At 37.4% G+C, this 23,090-nt stretch overlaps 1 long non-coding RNA gene across 1 annotated transcript; it reads left to right on the top strand.

Annotated features, from left to right (window-relative positions):
• The first annotated feature begins 1,176 nt into the window (after positions 1-1,176).
• On the top strand, positions 1,177-22,776 carry LOC144341312 (uncharacterized). Its single transcript, XR_013418169.1, has 2 exons — positions 1,177-1,622; positions 21,401-22,776. It is a non-coding gene; the product is annotated as an uncharacterized LOC144341312 (long non-coding RNA).
• The last annotated feature ends 314 nt before the right edge of the window (positions 22,777-23,090 follow it).

Raw genomic sequence — 23,090 nt, 5'->3', positions numbered from 1 at the left:
GGTCCCATCCAAAAAAATCCTTTTTCAGACCAATGTCCCAAAATATTTCCCTTATGGTTTCTTATTTTGGCAGTTCCATAGTTTTGGGTCTTGCATTAAGTCTTTAATTTATTTTGAGTTGATTTTGCATATGATGAGGCGGTCTGGCTTCATTTTTCTGCTTGTTGATGTTCAGTTTTCCCAGTATTATTTATTGAAGAGACTGTTCTTTCCCTAATGTATGTGCACATTGTACTCAAACTAAGAGAACTGTGTTTTTCATACCCCAGAAGTAAATAGGTTTAAAGAGTAGCCAAGAAAATGTTAAACACATAGTTTTAGAAAATGTGACAAATTGCTTACACAGAAGGAAGAAAATATCACAAAGGAATGAAACTTTTTTTAGCCTAAGTACATAATGTAGTATATATTATATTTCCTTTTGCCTTTCTTAATGTATCATAGTAATTTCTTCATCCTTAAATCTTTCTTGGAGAAAAGATACATAGAATAATTTTTTAGGTAAGTGGGGAACATGAGAAATTCTTTTCCAAAATCTATTGACATTGCATGTGTCATTAAGGAACGAAAATGTGCTCAGAAAATCCAAGTAATGCCGGAAACCTAGGGAGTCAAAGAATACGGGCCCCTTAATATTTTGTGATGGCTTAAAAACTGAAATATAGAAGCACCATGTTGAGCATGGGGGCCATGACTATAGAGTAGAGAGGAACCTTTTCCAGCTACTATTGAATTAGAATTATATGCTGCCCAGCTTTGTGGTTATAGTCACAGGGCTGTTTTTTGTTTGCCTGCTTGCTTTATCATGGTTATTGTTTGTTCCTTCATGTTGCAGTTCTTATGTATATATTCCCAGAATGTTCTCTTCTAAATTTGGATTTGGGCAAAAAGGGAAAACAGAAGACAATGTATTTTTACAGTCCCACAAATCACAGGGGCATCATCACCTGTGCTTCTTGTTGACTTTGGGTGCCTATTTTCCCTCTATTCATTATATCAGCTTGAAGCCTGAGTAGCAGTGAATTTATCCAAATTTACGATCAGAATGTGGAAACAGCAATAAGGATTCAAGAGGCCTAAAATAGATAAGTAGAGTATGTGGGTTGTGGGGGAGGGGTGGATAAACTGCGGTCATTTAAAGAGAGGAAGAAAGGAGACAACATTGAGTGCCATGGGGCACTCTATCCACAAGTGCAGGGTTGAGGGCATAGAAAAGCAGCTAGGCATTTCAAAAAGGAAGGGTTTACCATAGGAACTTTGTCACAATGTTTTGGAAGGTCTAGAAATAAATGAGAGGAAAAGATAAAGACTGGAGGAGCAAAAGGAAGAAGGGGTGAAACTCTAAGATGAAGAAACAACCAACAGACCCAGGCTGGAGCCCACGGGGCTGCCCCTGCCGCTGCACTACAGAAGTCTGCAGCTGTCCTGCCCCGTTGCTGTGATGGTAACTTCTAGCAACTTCCGTTGTTGTCAGGCAGAAACTGAAAGCTCTTCTCTCATCTTCTGTTCTCCTGCCAGTGCCTCACATTACCTGGACTTAGGAAGTCAAGCAAAAAGGAGTCTGTGGAATGCAGCTTCAGTTTTCCAGCCCCAGTTCTACAGAGCAGGGTATGGAAGGAGAAGTGAGTAGCTATACTTGCTCTTGCCATAAACTGGAAAATCACTGTCCACTTGAGTGCAGAATCTTCAGCATGCGAAGGGTTCTGAGGAATAGCTAGCATTGGCATTACTTCAAAAGTTTCTTTGCATGTTTGGCTAAGAGCATTTCAATTTTGTCTACTGCAGGGCTTGGTAAACTTTTTCTTAAAGGTTCAGAAAGCAAATCAGTCTTATGGGCCATTCAGTCTCTGTAACAACTATTATCTCTGTAACAACTATTATCTCTGCTATTATAGTGTGACAGCAGCCGTGGACAGTATTAAAATCAATGAGCATATCTGTGTTCTACTAAAATTTTATGTACAAAATCAAGTGGCTGACCTGGAAGTCATAGTTTGTGGACACCTGGTTTATTGAATAACAGACACCTACTGTCTAAAGAAACGGTACAATGATTTGAAAAATATGAACTCATTGTGAGTAGAATTTAAATGTATTAATTTTGGTTTAATTTGCAGGTCTTTCTTTGAAGAATTGATGTAATGTAAATATGAAAAACAAATCTGTACAAGTCCTGTTTGACATTTTTTATAGTTTCAGAATACTTAGAAGATTGCTTAATTCCTTTAATTTACTGATAAATAGACAACCAAACAAAACAAAACAAAAAAAAACAACAGTAACAAAAACCTTTCAGAGTATTTGGGATCAGAAACAGTTTGTTTCAGAATCGCTTTATAGCAGCTGAGAAACTGTTGTAGAAAAGGGAGACCAATAAACAGAATACCGAGTATGTTTGTGTGGATAAGAGAAGAAGACATAGTGTGAGCATCACACCAGGCCATGCAGGCCATTACTGCTGTGTGTAAAAAGCCCAAGAGTTTAAGCTTATTGGAATCTGACCCAAACCTGTCTGAAATTATAAAAACAGTTTAGGTGATGCTGAGAACCCTCCTAATGGGAATTAATTACTACAACGTAATCTCGAATATCCAAACTGATACTTTAAATGACTAAATTAATGTTATTGTGGATATTTTCTTAAATTTGTTGTATATAATAAATTCTGTTATTTAGTATTAAGTCAAGTAAAAGCGGACCTAATACTCAAACTCTTCACTCCAAATGAAGTGTCCACTGTGGAATTCTTTAATTCTTTCTGCACCTGACAAATTCAGGGTGTATAAGTAGAATAGCCTTTGTTTAAGGAATTTCAAGTAAATGTTGGGTATGTTACATCATTTTTTAATCTTTTGCCTCTGAAACATGTAAGCACATGCCATTCAAATTCTGAATATTGCTGGGGATAGGTATTTATTATATAAACTTAATGCCTTGGAAGAAAGAATAAGGCTTCATAATCTTAGACATTAAACATCTTTATCAAAAAAATTCTGCTAGATAATGCCTAATGCATACATTTACATTTTCATACATGCATACATGTTTATTCAGTGGTTACTAAGTTATTTGTCTTAATATAAAGCTGTTTTTTTGCATAGTACTTTCTCAGCCAATTTGCTTGGCCAGTTTCCCAGTGGATGTTTCAGAGTGCAGGATAGTAAGGCAGTATTTGCTTATGTAATAAGAATTTGTTATACAGAAAAAAATTTAAGAGATTTTCATAGTGACATATAAGTACTCACTAAATGTATATTGGGATATGCTAGGTATATTCTGAACGTGGTTAAACTTCAAAACCTAAGTCTAGAAGGAATAAAATATTTTTTTCTTACCCAAGTATATGAGCCCCTTCTGGTATCTTATTTTCTATAGCAGGTTTCCCCCGCTCTCCAGAATAATTAAAAGTAGTGGCAACTGAAAGGTTAAACAGCAGGCATTATAACTGAAATTCAAAATTAGTTTTATTCAGAGCCAAGTGCAAAGACTAAAAGCCCAGGGAAAAGACACTGAGTAAACTAAGAATATGTGCTGGAGTGTGCTATGCAAGACACGGTGCTTACATGTTCTGTTTCAGAGAAAATGGGAGAAGCATGTAGTGAAGTAAGGATGGCATTCTTGCCATTCTGATTCGTGCTCAGTCATGTATATGAAATAAAACAAATATGTAGATAACATATATAGGGTAAAATGTTAATGAGCATATCTATGTCTTAGGGTCTGGAAAGGGATGATTGATTATACCTTACCTTTATGATTTATCTGATAGACAAAAGTTGTAATCAGTACAGGTCAGTGAAATATTTCACAGATTCCAGCCTTGCAGGTTAGAGTTCAGCTTTAGTTCATAGCCCTAGTTTGTATTTCTCATATGTCCAAACTGTAGCCATCTTAGACCGCTTTAAATTTTTTACTCTGATTTTCCCTTATCTGACAGTAAGAATGCTCACTCCCCTCAGAGAAACTGTGCCTTTCAGATCTCACCATGTGCCCCATTGAATTTTTGTTAGAGCACAGTGTTCAGTATTGTGTGCATTTCCGAAATTCGTAGTCTTTGTGTTTGAGACTGTGTATGAGCCTCGTGTACATGGTGCCATACTACCACCTGTCTAGCTATTTCCTTTTTTGCATAGGTTTCACAGCTTTCCTCCCAAGAATGGGAAGATAATATCTGTGTGTCTTCTACTATTCCTTTCATCTCACCTTATTTCATTGAAACAACTACTCAAAAAAGAACACTCATAATTCCACAAGAACAGGCATTCTGAATTTTACAAAGCCCAGGAACCTATTTGACCCTATCTCTCAAACTCTCATGACCTTTCTTCTACCCAAATAATGCATAAATAAATAAAAATCCTTTATCATTAGAAAGCTAGAATGCCTTAAAAGCAAAATGTTGGTTCAACTATCTGCTACAGTTTACATTAGCAAGTGAGTGCTTTGTGTACTGAAGATTTTGTATTTGATAGTGATTTTGTACCTCATAAAATCTACAAGGAAAGATTTTATGTTTTATGCTTGTGTAGCTGAAGACCCAAATCCAAGAAGTTCTCCGGATAAAGGAACAAGACTCTCTATAGAACCTATTAAAATCTTACCCTTTGGGATGCAGGAGACTGCTTACATATTTAAAAACCAAAAGTTTTAGTTCTACTCATCAAGATATTTAATATGTTAGACTAACATTTCTAGCAGATCACCCCCCTATACATATGTACTTTGAAACACAGAATCACTAGTTATAATTATTCTTTCTGAAAACAAAGTACTGCTGAACATTATAAACTTGGTTAGGCAAGTTCAGGCCTCCAATGACAATCGAATTCCACTACAATTTTCTAAGAAATAATACATTGGACAAAATTTTTAAAAGCCAAGTTATATGACACATAACCACTATTTATACAAACTAGAAACATGTTAACTTTATGACCTACTAAAGTTGATTTCATTTCTCTATGTTTATATTTAGAATTTATCCCATTTGTTTTTTATGTTTTCATATATGAATAAATAGCATTCTTTTTGCAAAATACACTTGAAGTGCTTAGAAAATACTAACCGCACAATGTTATCTAGGGAAAGTATGGCAACAGATTGTAATACTAAACAAAAACTATTCTGTTTCTCACCTACGGACAATTGATTAGTCAAAGCCACATGATATTTGTGGCTCTAGATCTTATGAATTTCTATTGATAATATGGCTAGACACACACATAAACACACTCACAGAAATACACATAATATGTTTTCAGTTTATATATATGTGTGTGTATACATATATGTATATAGATTTTGTATATGTAATATGTATATAAATTCTGTATATGTATACACTATATATATTTACACATATAGTGTATATAACATATGTTTATATATATAAAACTTGATGGATGTTGTTTAATTACCAGTTTTCATAAGGTGGGAAATATATATGTATAAGTACATACACAACACAGATACATACATATATATACACATATACAGACAGACATATGTAATTTTTCTATTGCAACATAAAGAAAATACAGCACTTCCTTTTTCAAGCCAATGGCAAAATCAAGTGATTTCAAAGTGGGAAAGAAAAATAGGTAGAATGTATTGTTGCGATATTGAGTATGTGGTTCTTTTTATTTCTTAAAAGTGATTCATCGAAGGGGAAGCTGTAATTAAGGGAAAACTACTTGAAGTTGCAGCCCAGTAACAGGGAAATACTGAGTGAATGTCCTGTAATAATTTGAATTTCTCTGTAAGGTTCAATGAGCTCAAGAATAGCAGTTCATGTTTAATTCGTATGGTAAGAGGTAAATCACAGGCAGATGAAAAAGCTTTCTACCTTCATGCAGTTGAAACCTACCAAGATAAAAAGTAATTCATTTGCGGTGGAAAGGTTCTACTTGGTTCTACTCTGTTGAACAGAGAGTATTCATGGTGCCAAGGTAACGTTCTCTAAACTAGGATAATATTACTTTAAAACCAAGTTTGATTGGAGGGTAAAAAAATCAGGTTTTCAAAAAAGACAGAAAAAAATTGCTTCCTGGAAGGCTGGTGGAGCTGGAATCAAGAGAATGTATATGGTCTAGTCGATCTAACATCTCTCTAGTGTAAGTCACATGCCAACATGGGAAAAGTAAGGACAATGCTATGTGGTTATCACGATAGAGGTCACATTGAGGTGACTGATGTAGTGGTCTTGCCTTGTGATGATTAAAAGTTCTCTCCTATAATTTTAAGAAAAACTAATGGACAGAAAATAAAAACAAAGCTAAGCAATTAAGCCTGAGATTTCTGGGAAGGGTTTAGTTGAGGAGTCATTGACAGGTCTGATCTGTACCCTATTAATAGGTTAGGTTTAGAATAAAGCCTACTAAAAATCCCTGATGATTTTGTATTGTTAGCTGCTCATTCTCAAACTAAATGGTTATGAAAATTCTTCTAAGATATTCATGTCTATTACTTTGCTCCTGCACAATGCGAATGTGAAACCATCTTTATCAGTATGATTTATAGTTACTCTTTCTGATGTCATGGGAAGAATCAGCTTTCTATAATTATTTTCACTGAAAATTATTGTGTTATTGACTCTATTCTATCAACTTACTATAAAATGTACTTTATTTCCTTCAGATTGCTAGTTATGCCAGTAATGTCAATAAAAATAAGTAAGCAGAATATGTAACCTTTGGAAGCTATTACACTAAGAAATATTTATGAGACAATCATAGGCAATTGAATAACTGAGATACCTTCAGAAATTAACTTAAATATCTCTGAATTTTAGTCAATCCAGATAAAATAGCTAATGGGAACTGCCTTGTACAAATATTATGAAGAAATGAAATAATGTATATTCAGCACATGATAGCCCTTATTCAGGGTTTATATTTGCCCATTTTAAACATTTTTCCACTTAAAATAACAAATAAATGACATATTATATTACTTTGTCTAGTAATGTCAGTGACAGAAAGCTTTAATTTAAATTCCATGCAAATAACTTATTGTGAGATCTGAGGGTTTGACAGCCAGTGCTCCTAGATCTCAATACATATCACATCTGCTTTTTTTCTTTAAAAAAGAGCAATTTTACTTAAAAAATATATTGTAGGCATCCTATTATGAAAAAGGTGGGAAGGGGTAGGGATGGAGCAAGTGTCTAAACAATGAGACTTACTATTTTGGTAGAAGGTGGAAAATGTGCCTTTGTTTTTGTTCAAGATTAGTTTCATTACCTGTATTTTGGGTCCCAAATCCTATTGCCAAAGAATTTGGTTGAATTTCTCTTGCCCTATGCTGTATCTTCTATCTTGCCCCTACTGTTGGTTTTTTCCTATTAGCTTGGATCTTTTTAATCTTAAGAATTAACCACAAATAGGCTTTAATATATCCCCTATCTTAAAATAAAACCCTAAATAATGCACCTTACCATCTGCTGCCCCCTCAAAACACACTGTCTTAGCTGAGACTGAGTAATTTATAAAGTAAAGAGGTTTATTTGGCTCATCATTCTGGAGGTTGGAAAGTCCAAGAGCATGGCACTGGCATCTTTTTAGCTTTCGGTGAAGGCTTTGTGCTGCAACGCAACATGGCAGAGAAGTGGAAGGGGAAGTGAGTGCATACACACACACAAAAAGACTAAATATGAGAGGCAACCTTGCTTTATATCAACTTGCAATTTTGGGACACTCAATCCATTGCTGAGATAACTAATCAATTCCTGGGAGACCTAATCCAGTCTTTCAAGAGACTAATCCATCTTAAGAACCTACTCACCTCTTAAAGGTACTACCTCCCTACACAACCACCTTAGGGACCAAGCCTCAGTTGGAGTTTTTGTGGGCATGAACCAACCATATTCAAACCATCACACACACACACACACACACACACACACACACACACACACAACTAGATAGAAAGAATCACCTAGATGCCAATGTACAAGTCTCAAACTTTAGCATGCATCAGGACCCCTGAAAGGCTGTAATGTTGCCTCACAACCCAGAGATTCTGACTCACAAGTTCTCAGGTGACAGTGATACTGCCAATCAAGGAATCACTACAGTATAAGGAATACTAAGACATCTCTGGAAATGAAAACAAAAAAATGATGTTAATCAGATGTTCTTCCAGGGAGAGCACTGTGTGTATGTTGGATAGGACTTCTCTTGCATTTTCTCTTCTCTAATGTAAATTGTAATCAGCAGTGAGCTTGTAATCAGACTCTACAAAAGTAAAATGGTCTGATTTGAAGCATTTTCTGATTCCTGTGGTGTAAATGCTTCTACCATGACTTACTTCACAATACAAATGTGAAATCAGTGAACTAGAAGTTGGGAAGAGATATATACCTGTAGGTCTCTTGCAAGCAGTTAGGAGCCAGTTCGTCACACCACTAATTAATATAAGTGGAGATATCTCTTATTGACAGAGTAGCTGTGATGAACACAAGTGAAACTCAGACAATCTAACTTTGCCTGTGGAATTTCTCTCCCTTTTCTATCACTTGTCTTCATTTTCTTCCTCCCTGAGTTAATCTTTGTTCTGTGAACTGTTAATGTGATGATTCTTTTTTTTTTTCAAATACCGGGAACTTTATATGTTTGCAAAGGTTGTTACTTTGGGAAGGGAGTGGCTAATATCTCATAATTTATAAAAACATCCCATCCCAGGAATCCATAAGAAGGGTTCATTAGAAAAAATTGAAAAGTAGGAGGGTGTTGGGGTAAGACATGGTTACACTCTGTGAGTTGTTGAGGATTTCTACTTCAGTCCATATTTGTTTGACTTAGCCCAGAAATTTGGTTAGCACCCTCTCATTTCCAATATTAATAAACTTTCCAGATGCATTTATGAATTTTATTTATCTAAATGTTATCTTCAAGTCCCAAGAGAAAGGAAAATAAGGAAAATTAAAATCTATGAGAATTGGCAGTCATGATCATTCTGTTTTCTCAACAACATGACCATGGTCCATGTCATGCGCATCTATGTGAAGAGACCACCAAACAGGCTTTGTGTGAACAGTAAAACTTTTTAATCACCTGGGTGCAGGCAGGCTGAGTCCGAAAAGAGAGTCAGCGAAGGGAGATAGGGGTGCGGCCGTTTTATAGGATTTGGGTAGGTAAAGGAAAATTACAGTCAAAGGGGGTTTTTCTCTGGTGGGTAGGGGTGGGGGTCACAAGGTGCTCAGTGGGGGAGCTTTTGAGCCTGAAAAAGGAATTTCACAAGATAATATCAGTTAAGGCAGGAACAGGCCATTTTCACTTCTTTTGTGGTAAAATGTCATCAGTTAAGACAGGAACCGGCCATCTGGATGTGTACGTGCAGGTAACAGGGGATATGATGGCTTAGCTTTGGCTCAGAGGCCTGATATTCCTGTCTTCTTATATTAATAAGAAAAGTAAAACAAAATAGTTTTGAATGTTGGGGCAGCAAAAATTTTTGGAGAGTGGTATGGAGAGATAATGGGCGATGTATATCAGGATGCTTCAAGCAGGATTGGGGCTGTGTGGGAACCTAGAGTGGGAAAGATTAAGCTGAAGGAAGATTTTGTGGTAAGAGGCGATATCGTGGGGTTGTTAAAAGGAGCATTTGTCATATGGAATGATTGGGTGATGGCCTGGATGCAGTTTTGTATGAATTGAAAAACTAAACGGAAGACATAAGGTCTGAATAAGAGAAGGAGAAAAACAGGTATTAAAGGACTAAGAATTGGGAGGACCCAGGACATGTAATGTTTGGGATATGAGCAGTTTGGGATAGCACCAGGAGATTTGGGATAGCACCAGGAGATATCAGCTGTGATGGCTTGGAGAAACATTGTAAACTGGCAGTATAAACACAAGCAGGGCATTTATGAGTCATTAAGAATGGTGAATAGGAGTGGGACTAGAGAGAAGATAGTAGGGATGACAAGTTTTTGGGGTGTAGTCCAGGTTGGTCTGGTGTCTGGAATGAGACTGGGACCTAATAAAAAGGAGTGTCCACATAGGAGCTCAAATGGGCTGTAACCTGTAGCATTCGGAGGACAGGCCTGAATTCTGAGAATTCAGAAAGGGAAAGTGGTAAAAGTATTGTCTAATCCTTTTTAAGTTGGTGACTGAGCTTGGTGAGGTGTGTTTTTAAAAGACCATTAGTCTATTCTACTTTTCCTGAAGATTGAGGATGGTAAAGGATATAAAGGTTTCACTGAATACCAAGAGCCTGAAAAACTGCTTGGGCAATTTGACTAATAAAGACCGGTCCATTATTGGACTGTATAGAGGTGGAAAGGCCAAACCAAGGAATTATGTCTTACCGAAGGGAAGAAATGACCACAGTGGCCTTCTAAGACCCCGCAGGAAAGGCCTCTACCTACCTGATGAAAGTGTCTACCTAAACCAAGAGGTATTTTAGTTTTCTGACATGAGGCATGTGAGTAAAGTCAATTTGCCAGTCCTGGGTAGGGGCAAATCCCCGAGCTTGATGTGTAGGGAAGGGAGGGGACCTGAACAATCTTTGAGGGTTAGTAGAATAGCAGATGGAACACTGAGAAGTGATTTCCTTGAGGATAGATTTCTAGGATGGAAAGAAAATGAGAGGTTCTAAGAGACAGGCTAGCAGCTTGTAACCTAGGTGGAAGAGGTTATGAAATGATGACAGAATAGAATGGGCCTGTGAGGCTAGAAGGAGATATTTTCTTTGGTCTAAGAACCATTTGCCTTGTGTGGGAAGAGATTGATAGGTGGAAGTTTCAGCAGGGGAGTAGGTGGGAGTGACCGATGTGAAGGAGGAAGACTGCTGTGAGGGATAGAAGTTGGAACGCTAGCTGCCTTTTTTAGCTACCTTATCAGCATAAGCATGTCCTGAGCGATGGGATCTGATGGCTTTTGATGGCTGCTTTTTTAGCTACCTTATCAGCATAAGTGCTGTCTTGAGTGATGGTGGGAGGAGGAAAATAGATTTTGGAAGTCGTGAGAACGGTAGGAAGTGAGTTGAGCATAGTTTGTGATTTTTAGGGCCTCTGAAAGTATTAAAGCAGTGGCAGCCACTGCACACAGGCATGAGGGCTAGGCCAAAACAGTTAAGGTCAAGTTGTTTGGACAGAAAGGCTACAGGACGCGGTCCCAGCTCTTGTGTAAGAATTCTGACCCCACTAACCATGCCTAGGAAGGAAAGGAGTTGTTTTGTAGAAGGGATTGGAGTTTGGGAGATTAGCTGGAAACAATCAGCAGGGAGAGCACATGTGTTTTTATGAGAATTATGCCAAGATAGGTAACAGATGAGGAAATTTGGGCTTGACTGAAGTAATGGGGGCTGTGTGTGAAGCTTTGCAGCAGCACAGCCCAGGTAATTTGCTGAACCTGATGAGTGTCAGAGTCAGTCCAAGTGAAAGCAAAGAGAGGCTGGGTGGGATGAAAGGTGCAAAGGAATAGTAAAGAAAGCACGTTTGAGATCCAGAACAGAATAATGGGTTGTGGAAGGAGGTATTGAGGATAGGAGAGTATATGGGCTTGGCACCATGGGGTGGATAGGCAAAACAGTTTAGTTGATAAGGCACAGATTCTGAACTAATCTGTAAGACTTGTCTGGGTCTAGGACAGGAAAAATGGAGGAATTGTAAGGAGAGTTTATAGGCTTTAAAAGGCCATGCTCTAACAGGTGAGTGATAACAGGCTTTAATCCTTTTAAAGCATGCTGCAGGATGGGATATTGGCATTGAGTGGGGTAAGGGTGATTAGGTTTTAATGAGATGGTAGGGGTGCATGATCAGTTGCCACGGAGAGAGTAGAGGTGTCCTATGCCTGTGGGTTAAGGTTGGGGGAATACAAGAGGAGGATGCGAAGGAGGCTTTGAACTGGGGAAAAGGGTGGCAATAAGTTGTGGCTGTAGTCCAGGAACAGTCAGGGAAGCAGATAATTTAATATGTCTCAGCCTAATAAGGGAACTGGGCAGGTGGGGATAAATAAAAAGGAGTGCTTAAAAGAGTATTGTCTAAGTTGGCACCAGAGTTGGGGAGTTTTAAGAGGTCTAGAAGCCTGGTCGTCAATGCCCACAACAGTTATGGAGGCAAGGGAAACAGGTCCTTGAAAAGAAGGTAATGTGGAGTGGGTAGCCTCCATATTGATTAAGAAGGGGACGGACTTAGCTTCCACTGTGAGAGTTACCTAGAGTGTCTGTGATGGTCCTGTAGGCTTCTGAGGTGCTCGGCAGTGTCAGTCTTCACCTCCTAAGCCAAGATCTGGGAAGGAGTCAGTCAGAGCCTTGGGTCAGAGTTCCAGGGGCTCTGGAAGTGACTGCCAGGTAAGTTGAACAGTCTGATTTTCAGTGGGGTCCTGCACAGATGGGACATGGCTTAGGAGGAATCCTGGGCTGCGGACATTCCTTGACCCAGTGGCCAGATTTCCGGCACTCGTAGCAAACTCCTGGGGGAGGAGGTTCTGGAGGAACCCCTGGCAGCTGCAGTTCAAGCATTTGGAGTTCTTGTGTGCTGGAGATGTGACTGGGGTTTCTCTCACAGTGGAGGCAAGGAATTGCAACTCAGAAATATGTTGTTACTTGGCTACCTCTACTTTATTATTGTACACCTTGAAGGTGAGGTTAATGAAGTCCTGTTGTGGGGTTTGAGGGCTGGAATTTAATTTGGGGGGTTTTATTTAATGTCAGGAGAAGATTGGGTAATACAATGTATATTGAGAATAAGATGGCCTTTTGACCTTTTAGGGTCGAGGGCTGTAAAGCGTCTCAGTGTTGCTGCCAAATGAGCCATGAACTGGGCTAGGTTTTTCATATTTGATGAAAAAGAGCCTAAAGGCTAACTGATTTGGGAGAGGTCCGATAAAGAAAAAGGAGCATTAACCTTGACTATGTTTTTAGCTCCAGTCACCTTTTTAAGAGGAAATTGCTAAGCAGGTCGGGGAGGGCTAGTCACAGAACGAAACTATAAGCCAGACCTGGTGTGAGGAGAGGAGGTGATAAAAGGATTATAGGGTGGGGGAGCGGAGGCTGAGGAAGAATTGGGACCTAGCTCGGCCTGGTGAGGAGGAGAGAGGTCAGATGGGTCTGTAGAAAAGGAAGATTAGAAAGACTCAGCGATGCTTGGAGTTGGGACAGAGGGGACAGGCGGGAGGGAAAGAAGGAAGATTTGGGCTGAGTTGCATTGGGAACAGAGACGAGGGAGGGACCGATATGTAAAAGAATGCCTGGACGTCAGGCGCCTCAGACCATTTGCTCATTTTACGACAAGAATTATTTAGATCTTATAGGATGGAAAAATTGAAAGTGCCATTTTCTGGCTATTTGGAACTACTATGGAGTTTGTATTGGGGTCAAGCGGCATTGTAGAAGAAATTAAGGCTTTTAGGTTTTAGGTCGGGTGTGAGTTGAAGAGGTTTTAAGTTCTTGAGAACACAGGCTAAGGGAGAAGAAGGAGGAATGGAGGGTGGAAGGTTGCCCATAGTGAAGGAGGCAAGTCCAGAGAAAAGAGAGAGTAGAGACACAGAGAGAAAGGGTTGGGGAGTGCTTGCCCTCCAGAAAAGCGGGAAAGGGGTGGGGATGTGGAGATAAGGGGTCAGGGCGCGGAGATAAGGGGTCATGGGGTTTTCGCCCTCCAGAAAAGCAGAGAAGGGGTAGAGACAGGGAGAGAAGAGGTCGGGGGTTCTTGCCCGCCCCCCCCAAGAAAAGCAGTACTTGTCGCTAAGGGTGAAGGACCAAGGCAGGCATCCCTGTGTGGTCAGACACCTCTGAAACGTGGGTGAATAATCAGGCAGGCATCCCTGCGTGATTAAACACCAAGGGAAGACTGTCTTCTCAAGTCCGTGACCAGCACCGGAGTTTTGGGTCCATGGATAAAAAGCATCTCCTTTGCCTCTACCAGAAAAGGAAAGGAACTGAAATTAAGAGAAGGGAGAGATTGAAGTGTGCTGCCAAGATTGAAAGGAGAAAGAGGTTGAGGGATAGTGAAAGAGGTTGGAGAAGAGAGTATATATATACTAAATATATACCTAAATCAGGAGATTATGCACAGTACTGAACCTGATTTTTGAGGATGAATTAGATCCCCCAGGGGATTTAACATTTGTGAATATGTAACAACACATGGTCTGGCCACTTGTCATCTCCTAAGTCTGACAGGTTACTGTTAATCACTAAAAGTGTTTACCTGAAGTGATACTCTCTATGAGCTTATATGATCAAATGTATAAAGAGAGCCCAATAACTCAAAAATATGGGGAAACAATTAGAGAACTGGAAGAAATGATAAACAAGCATGAAGTTGGACCATTGTCCCTGGACTTTGCCCTAACTCATACATTCAGGACGAGTCATATTAGGGAAAATAAGTTCAAAATTATTTAACTTAAGAATAAAAGTTTAAAATAAATTTTCAAATTTGAAATCAAAATTATTTACACAACAGAGACAATCGAGGTGGACTAGTGATCAGAAGCTCCTCAGCTGCTATTAGACCTTGAAAGAGAGAGAGCAAGAACACCACTTTAGATAAAAAATAATTCAATAATATCATGAAACAAACATGTTCTGGAACATATTTAGTGGCAATAAGTATTCTATCTAAAACGTGTGTTTCACATACTTTTGAAATAACAGGTTGTAAAATTGCATTAGATGAAAAAGAATTTTCTACAGTTATCTCCAGGTTTTTTTGGGAAAACAAACTTCTATGAATTTTCTATGCTAGTCAAAGCTATGAAGGACGTTTGGGACTATTTTTTTCTAAACTTTATGTGAGAATCCTACAATAAACATTTACTGTTAGGAGAGTCAAATCATTATTTTTTTTCACATGAAAGAGATTAAGTAAAGCAGAATCTTTGATGGTCTGCTGTGAATTATTCACAGTGACTGAGAAATTTCTGAAAACCACTTCCAAATCAATTACAATATTAAGTAAACTTTGGCTTTAGGAATAAGAGAGAGAAGATGTGCATTCATGTTGGGAAAGAACAGATATGCCCACAATAATTAGTCTATTACTTGTTTGAAAAGGGTGTTTTCCTACTCATTTCAAAGTATTAAGCAAATAAGGATATACTGAGTATGTATTTCATGGAAAAATAAGAAACTTCTTACAGTATGATTCCTAAAGGATTATGATGCATTATCATTTGGGGTTGGTTTGAAGCTTATCTTTTTGGGGTTTCCAATTTTAATTTCCACTTGTGGAGCTTAGATTTTTTTTTAATGTGCCTTATATTTGGCACATTAACTAAAGACAGGTTACCAAATACTGACCCTGAAATAGCAGTAAGTCTCATTTCTTGTGAAAAGGATCCTGTTCAATGAAATAAAACATATATACCTAGAAGTTGTAAAACTGCAGTTATGATTTGGAGTCTTAAAAGCTTCATGACATTGCTCTGGGCAATGACTTTTTGGTTATAATCCCAAAGTACAGGCACCAAAAGCAAAAATATGTAAATGGGATTCCATCAGACTAAAAAGCTTCTGTTCAGCAAAATGAATAATTAACAAAATGGGAGATTTGATTTCTATATTCTGCTTCAGATCCTTATAGAAAGTAGTCTTGGAATCACTGTATTCCTTTGTTTTCAAACTCCTTGTCTATAATACCTCTATAGATCTCTTTTTATTACTTCCTGAAGGAAATATTACCATTTTTTCATCTTATGAATAAATTTCCCTTTTCATTTATATGAACACAAAATACTTCTTAGCCACTTTGTGTTTTATTTCTCTTTGCAATTTTTCTTATTGCATATTGCTGGATTCTGAAGTCTTATCACTAAATAACTCTTAGACATCAATTGATATGGAATAAAAGAAACAACTGTGGCTGTAGAAATGCTGCTTAGATCTCTTGGTTTCCAACTTTTGCTATCTTTCAATAGTACTCATAACTTTGCTGTGTCCATCTCAGCAAGGATACAATAAAAACCATATATATGAAAAGGTGTTGAAAAACTGAACAACAATATAAACATTAAAGCATTTTTTCTTTAGATTCTCGCATTTTGGCATTCATAACTTGAACATGCTTCTTTCTCTTACAAAATTGTTTTAATCACTAAACATTATCCCTCTTCTTTTTTTGATTTGCATAAAATGTGCATCTTTGATCAATCTAATTTTTTATATTTACTTTCCTGTTGAAAACGAATATGGCCAGGTGCCGTGGCTTGTGTCTGTAATCACAGCACTTTGAGAGGCTAAAGTGAGAGGATTGCTTGAGCCCAGGAGTTTGAGACCAGCCTGGGCAACATAGTTAAACCTCATCTTTACTTTAAAAAGAAAAAAGAAAAAGAAACGTTACACCAGGAAAGGGAAGGGAAGGGAAGGGAAGGGAAGGAGAAGGGAGGGGAAGGAAGGGGAGGGGAGGGGAGGGAAGGGAAGGGGAGGGGAGGGGAGGGAAGGGGAGGGGAGGAAAGGAACAGGAGAAAGTGAATAGCAAGAAAAAAATATGTTCTATGCAAACATTAAAAAAAAACTAGAATGGGTTAAGGATCAAAATGAAATTTTGCTACACACACACTTTTAATTTTTTCTGTCAAGTTCAACTGATAATTCTTGGAATACAAATTTTTTTTAGAATACAAATCTTGATTCAAAGTAAGAATTAGAGTGTAGGGTGTAGGTTAGGGTGGTAGGGGGAAATAGAGGAATCTCAAACTAGAGGGCTTTTTATGTGTCTGTGGGCTAGGCACTGGGAACCTTATATAGGATATTTATTTAAACTTGGACTAGTTTTCTCACTTTAGCATGATGAACCCTTCATATTGGATAATTCTTATAGAGAGGAGCTGTCTTGTGCATTGGAGGATATCAACATCTCTGGATTTCAACCTATTATTTGCCAGTGGCACTTCATTTTATCCCAAAGGAGACTATCAAACATGTCTTCAGACATTGCCAAATGTCCCCTGCAGGGTGATAATCTTCTCCGTTGGGAACCTTTGTGTTAGGGCAATTTTAATCTGCAATGAAAGATTACACATACCTTTTGTTTCTCAGCTGGTTTTATGATTGAGAAACAATACAAGACAATTCAAGCGAATTGCTACTCATTTATTATTAAAGATAATTGATGATATGTACTTTTGGGAAGATGATGTCCTAGTACAGCACTTTTATTAATGTCTACTATATATAGGTGAATCTCGTGAAAATGTATTTACACTATGAAAAAAACTTGCTTTCTCAAACCAATTATATTCTAACTTCTCACGAGCAACTGTGAACTCAAACATGAGCAAAGGTAAGAAATTTTGATAGACCTCTAGCTAGATTTCTCACCTTTTATATTCTGATTAACTTCTTTTTGAAGAATTTCCTGGACTCTTCTGGATTTTATTGTACTTTTTCTTACTATAAGTAACACCTGGGCCTTGGGCATCGATTACATGTTGCCTTGTATTATTTTCTAATAGTACAATAAATGTTAGAGGTGGCTTCCCAGTGGGATTACAAGCTCTCTGAGGGCAACATACTTCTCTGTTATCTTTTACAACATCCAGTATGGTATCATAGTCATTAATACTGAGTATAATTGTTGGAGTCAAACAGATGTGGGTTCTACTCAGGGTTCTATCAACCCAAGGCTGGGTAAATTTGAACAATTCAGTTTCCCCAAGTAGATAGCCACATGTTTGAGTTCTATAGCTAACCTTCATGCATTCAAAACAATTATTTTATTAGAATTCAACTTCTTATCTAATTTTCCATCTTGCCTAGACAGAAAGAATACAGTGATGTTGCTAACTTGGTTGTCAAGATCCATAATTGATACAAAATTTATTGTGAATTAATATTTAAGCACCCTAAATTTGTACATCCATATCTTGTGAGCCTATTTCATATAATATAGTGTTTAAAGTGGTGTATTAAATGCTTATAGGTTTATTAACCTGAAAACTCAAGAGAATTGAATTAGCCTTTTGTATGCAGAATTATTTTAAGGAAAACATTTCTCTGAATGTGAAATTTTCGGAGTAGCAATTCTAAAAATCCATTCCTTTGTATTTCAAAAGACATTTAATACTCAGTAAAATATGAAAATGATAATTCAAATTGCTACCTAAACCTATTATTTTAATAAAAATATTTTTTAGAAGAAACATTAGCAGAATTGCATATTGATAATGTAACTCCTTATTTGACTTATGGTTTTCGTTGTTACTTTAATAATAGTCATCCCTTATTTTGGGGCCACAGTGTAGCCAGACTTTGAGTTCAGTCAGTTTTTGTGGCCTCCTCAATGCCATGCAGAAGTAAAAGCTGTGCTGACATTTGCAGTGATAGCACAGCATATCTTTATTAACATCGCCAATAAAAACAATAATTCCCTGAGTACTTACTGTTTGTCAGCTTCTACCCTAAACTTTCATAAATCACTTCATCAAATTTTCAGAACAACTATATGAGGTAGATACTATCTGACTGTGCAAATAAAGAAAAAATGAAAATATAGGAATGCGAGAAGACTTGCAAAACACCACAGTTAATGCCAGCACCCTAGAGTTGAGTTCTTTCAGTTTACCCAACCATATTTCATAACACCAACTCCTTAGACTTCTAGGTCATGGGAAAATGCACTAGCTGTAGCTTGTAGAGAGTAACACAGTTTAAAAAGTGACTTATTGGCCCTTTCTGACCTTTGCCCAAGCTTGCTTTTATCAGAAATTTCTTATTTTCTTTCCCTATCTAACGAATACTTTCGTCACGTTAGAAAAATAAATCTAAAATGATGTGACCTGAGGTGGCTTCCCAGCAAGGACTTCTAAACTGCGTTCCAGTGTTCTCAAAAATCTCCATGGAAGTGGTTCAGTAGCCACTGTGATTAAGGGGCAAGAAGAGGAAAGTCCAGGAATCAGGTTACACCTGTCCAGTACCCTTAAGTAGCTTCACTTCTGTCTGTTTTCAATAGGAAAACTCTATATATTATCTATGTATCTATCTATCTATCTATCATCTATCTATCATCTATCATCTCTATCTATCATCTATCATCTATCTATCTCTGTCTATCATCTATCTATCATCTCTATCTATCTATCATCTATCTATCTCTAGCTATCTATCTATCATCTATCTATCATCTATCTCTATCCATCTGTCTGTCTGTCTGTCTATCTATCTATCTATCTATTTATCTATCTATCTATCTATCTATCTATCTATCTATCATCTATCTGTCATTTGGGGAAAAAATAGCTATTTTTAAAAAATGTTTCAAAGCCACTTTTCTTGTTAACCTCTGCTTTTAAAAGAGAAAGCTGAGGCCTATGGAATTTAGACAATTGGCCCCAAATCTCACAGCTTGTTGGAGGTCTCCTAACTTCATGTCCAACCTATTTTTTGTCACCCTGTACTGTTGATCTAAAAGAGTATAGTGTAAGTGTGTTGTATGTGGCCCACTAGACTCTGGGCTGTCACTTTGCAGGCCTTCTCTGGGGTGACTGCTAATTCACCTAACCTGCATCTCTGCTGGAACAGTAGAGGTCCCTGGAGCTTTCTCTTAGGCTCAGCTTCCGTTTTCATGGGCCTGACATATGTTGCTCGTTCATTTTCTTTCTTGTCTACCTTCACTGATCTTTGTGATTTTCAACAAATTAGAAAAAAATAGATACCCACCCAGAGAAGTAAGTTCTTTATGGGACAGGTTGTATATGATTCAGCACCAACATATTTCTTTTTTTGAAAAATGTACTTGAAAATTGACAGTAAACTTCTTAATCAGGAAAGGCTTCCATGGCTGGGTTTGAAATCATCTCTTTCTCAGCCATTTGAAAGGTTCAATAAAGAAAGATATTTGCTACATTTGACTGTGGCACCAGTAAAGGAGGTAGACATTACAGACTCTGAGGAAAAGGGGAGGTGAGAGGCAGCTGGAAGAAGAAGGAAGTGATAAACTGCAGATGGCCGGATCCTTTGTCCTGGCAAATGCAGCACATAACACATTCTGCTATATCATCATAAGGGGTATTTGATATTTATAAGATTTTTATAGTTTGGAGATGAGCATGCATTCAGAGTTTGAACTGTGTATTCTTTAACTTTATGGTATTCACTAACACAAGTTTAGATTTCAGTTGAGGGAAAAATCATTCTGAGAAAAGAAAGATTTGCAGAGAAACACAGCTTATGGTTTATTTCAGGGAATTTCCCAAAGATATTTATATTACTACTTTATTGATAACAATATTTTCCTCTCCAATAATGTTTTCAGATTAGAAATAGTAGTTTTCAGGATTGCAGTTATTAAGCAGAACATTGCGTGTGTGTGAGAGGGAGAAGTTCTTGAGTTTTAATCCTTTCTTGATTTCACTGTTACAAATTACTTTATGACTGATACTCACAGATTAAAAGATCAACTAGTCCAAATGGTGATTTATTCTATAAATGAGATCAGATTGTATAACTGGAGTAGTCAATTATTCTCAAGAGCCATTGTCTCAATATTATGAACTGAATGTTTTTGTCCACAAAAAATTCATATGCAAAAATCTTAACTCCCAATGTGATTATATTAGAGAGTGGGGCCTTTGGGAGGTCTAATCCAGAAATAAAATTCTAAGTCCCCCAACCATGTGAATGGATCCCTCCTCTTGGCAAGGGCATTTCAAAGCTAACCTAAAGTACTAGTTCAAACCATGATGGAAAGGGAGGTTGAACATGACTCAGTATACTCCCCTCCTTTTTGGAATTACTAATAGAACAGACTCCTTAAGTCTCATAAGAAATATTTACAATCTATTTTCTCTGAAGTTTGCCACCTGGAAGCTTCACCCGCATAATAAAACCATAGTCTCCACAAACCCTTATTGTAACCCAGACATCCCTTTCTATTGATAGTAAATCTTTCAATCAATTGCCAATCAAAGGATTTTTTAATCTGCCTATGACTTGGAAGCCCCCACTTCCAGTTGTTCTGCCTTGTCAAACTAAAGCAATGTCCCTCTTACATGGATTTATTTAAGTCTTGTGTCTTCCTAAAATATATAAACCAAGCTGTACCCCAACCATCATAAGCACATGTTCTCAGGATTTCCTGACAGCTGTGTCATGGGCCATTGGTCACTCATATTTGGCTCAGAATAAATTTCTTCAAGTATTTCACAGAGTTTGACTCTTTTTGTTGACAATAATTTGGTACCAAATATGTGGGGTCTTAGGGAAGACTCAGGACTCCAAATTTGTAACTAAGGCACCAGCAGGGACCCACTGAAAGCACCCCCCGCCGACTTTGAGCTTCTCCTCTGGTGGAACTGGTAAGTTCTCCTGAGCCCTGGCCCTCCCATTGGTTGACAGTCCTTCATTTATTCTGAGCTATTTTTTTTCTTCCTTTGCTCCTAGGAAGTAGTTGTTTAGGATCCTAATTCTAGTTCAGAGGTGCATTCTAAAGAATCTTCTCCATTCCTTTTTCTCACAGGGAACCCCCAACAAAATTTGTTTTAAAAGGCTTGTTCAGGAAACAAATTTAAGAGCTGATCACTTACTGTTTTGAGCCCTCTGTGAGATGCTAGATGTCCTGAGAGAGAAACTGAGACACACAAGACAGCTGAAACATTCAGTGGTGACACATTATGAAGTCCCACCCAAAATCAGCACACTTGTACCTCTACAATAAACCCTAGGCCATAGCTCAATTCCTCCAAAAAAGAAAGAAGAAAGAAAGAAAGAGAGAGAGATAGAAAGAAAGAAAGAAAGAAAGAAAGAAAGAAAGAAAGAAAGAAAGAAGAAGAAAGGAAGGGAGGAAGCAAGAAAGAAAGAAAAAAGAAGGAAGGAAGGAAAGAGAAAGAAAGAGGAAGAAAGAGAAGAAAGAAGAAAGAATAAGAGAAAGAAAGAAAGAGGGACGAAGAAAGAGAAGAAAGAAAGAAAAGAAAGAAAGAAAAAGAAAGAAATAAAGAAAGAAAGGGAGAGAGGGAGGAAGAAAGAGAAAAAGAAAGAAAGAAAAAAGAAAGAAAGGAAGGAAGAAAGAAAGAAAGAGAAAGAAAGAAAGAAAGAAAGAAAGAAAGAAAGAAAGAAAGAAAGAAAGAAAGAAAGAAAGAGAAAGAAAGAAAGAAAGAAGAAAAAGTGAAGAAATGGGAAACAAACATACCTTTCAGGTACCCCATTGGTTTTGTGGCACCTCGACTTGCAAGTGTTTGTATAAAACGGACATATAATGGTATTTTGTTCATGTTTTAAACTGATGGACAAATTGCTTCAAGAAAAAATTCAGAGCCCAAATGTTGACCTGCAACTTTAGAGTTTCCAGTTTCTCTGTTTTCTTTTATGTCTGCTTTAAATCTGCTGTTACTTTTCTACTGAGAAAAAAAAGAAAACAAACCAGAAACAAAACAAAACAAAAAAACAACAAAAAGCACTATTGAGATCCAAATGTTTTATGTTTGTTTGTTTTTGCAAACTAGTGAGTTAGTATTAATATTTCAGCGCTAGAGTTCTAAAGTCAAAGTTATGGGATCTTTGTTAATATGAGTGTGCATGTGTGTGTTTATGTGTATGTACAGGTATTTTGTTATGTGTTTTGCCCACAAGGCGATGAATTATCTTAAAGTTAGAGTACTCACAAATTAAATAATACATTCAAATGCTTTTCTGGTTCATGGGACTTAAGTAAAATCTTTAATAAATAGTCTGGCTTCAAAATTATTGGTAAAGTAATATTAGAAGTGTCTTAAGAATTGTTAGCATTTTTGGTTCCATTTTTTGATCAAGCAGATTCATACCTACCCCTGCAGAATACTATAAGGTGTCAAAAGTTGCCATAAGGGTTATGAAACAATAAACCCAGTAGAGAACAGAGTGATCTTTGCTTGTGTAATTTTTGATAAGTACAACATTTAATCAACATTTAATGTTGGTTTAATGAAAACAGCTAAATCCTGAGCTATTGGCAAAATACCCATATTTTAACCTTAAGTTTCTTACTTAAGTAAACATCTAAAATTCATGGGCTACAAAAATGGTTAACAGGGGAGATTCCCAAGCAAGATGGCCGAATAGAAACAGCTCCAGTCTGAAACTCCCAGCAAGACCAATCCAGAAAGCAAGTGATTTCTGCATTTCCAATTGAGGTACCTGGTTCATCTCACTGGGACTAGTTAGACAGTGGTTGC

The sequence above is a fragment of the Macaca mulatta genome, chromosome 6, assembly GCF_049350105.2.
Source record: "Macaca mulatta isolate MMU2019108-1 chromosome 6, T2T-MMU8v2.0, whole genome shotgun sequence".
Classification (NCBI taxonomy): Eukaryota; Metazoa; Chordata; class Mammalia; order Primates; family Cercopithecidae; genus Macaca; species Macaca mulatta.
Note: the sequence above shows the minus strand (reverse complement) of the source record. Positions and strands in the feature narration are given on the sequence as shown.